At 38.7% G+C, this 1,281-nt stretch overlaps 1 protein-coding gene across 9 annotated transcripts in view; it reads right to left on the bottom strand.

Annotated features, from left to right (window-relative positions):
• HDAC9 (histone deacetylase 9) overlaps positions 1–1,281 on the bottom strand; it is a 1,025,726-nt gene that overhangs the window by 494,171 nt on the left and 530,274 nt on the right. The gene's annotated exons all lie outside the window — the stretch shown is intronic.

Here is a 1,281-nt window from a genome sequence, read left to right on the forward strand (position 1 = left end):
GATATATATTAGTCTCCATTAGAAAGTCTATCTCATGAGAAAGATAATTCCGGATGCCTTCGTTGATTTTTTGGAAAAATCAATAAACAGCAGGGCAGGCTCTGACCATAGAGAAAGCCAGGGGACCTAGGAGGAAAGAGAGGAATACCTACCAAACAGAAGAGAATGACAGAGAATGGAAAGCAGGAAGTCTTTTAGATAAAGTTTATCTAATTAAAAATTATCCTAGGGCAGGCTTTGTCTGAGATAGAAAACACAACTATGGTCAAAATTAGTCTATTCCCTGATTGTGGTGTATGAAAAATTTTTCTCAAACCTTCCATTATAAACAGCAAAGCACATAGTCCATTTTCCATTTCAAAGAACATACTTAATTTTTCTTTGTGTTTTTCTTCACTGAGGTATATATAGTGAACACAAGCATTTACATTTTGTTATTAATTTCTTATGAAAATAAGAATAACATTTTCCTCACAAAGTGCTACCACACAGCAACACAATACTCAACTTGACAAAAATAAGAAATATTATTCTGATCCCATGAAATGTAATGGATAGTCAAAACCACTGACTTTGCTTAATAAGGTAATAGACAATTCCCAGTAATTAGGAAGAACAAAATCAACTAAAGTTGAAAAGTAAAACTGAAAAAAAAAATAACCCACAATTTCAGTTCAGTTCAATTCAGTTGCTCAGTTGTGTCCGACTCTTTGTGACCCCATGAATCTCAGCACACCATGCCTCCCTGTCCATTACCAACTCCCAGAGTTCACTTAGACTCTTGTCCATCGAGTCAGTGATGCCATCCAGCCATCTCATCCTCTGTCGTACCCTTCTCCTCCTGCCCTCAATCCCTCCTAGCATCAGAGTCTTTTCCAATGAGTCAACTCTTTGCATGAGGTGGCCAAAAGTTTCAGCTTTACTATCAGTCCTTCCAATGAATACCCAGGACTGATCTCCTTTAGAATGGACTGGTTGGATCTCCTTGCAGTCCAAGGGACTCTCAAGAGTCTTCTCCAACATCACAGTTCAAAAGCATCAATTCTTCGGCACTCAGCTTTCTTCACAGTCCAACTCTCACATCCATACATGACCAATGGAAAAACCATAGCCTTGACTAGACGGACCTTTGGTGTCAAAGTAATGTCTCTGCTTTTGAATATGCTCTCTAGGTTGGTCATAACTTTCCTTCCAAGGAGTAAGCATCTTTTAATTTCATGGCTGCAGTCACCATCTGCAGTGATTTTGGAGCCCCCCAAAAAAAGTCTAACACTGTTTCCA

This window comes from Bison bison, unplaced genomic scaffold, assembly GCF_000754665.1.
Source record: "Bison bison bison isolate TAMUID 2011002044 unplaced genomic scaffold, Bison_UMD1.0 scf7180017864044, whole genome shotgun sequence".
NCBI lineage: Eukaryota > Metazoa > Chordata > Mammalia > Artiodactyla > Bovidae > Bison > Bison bison.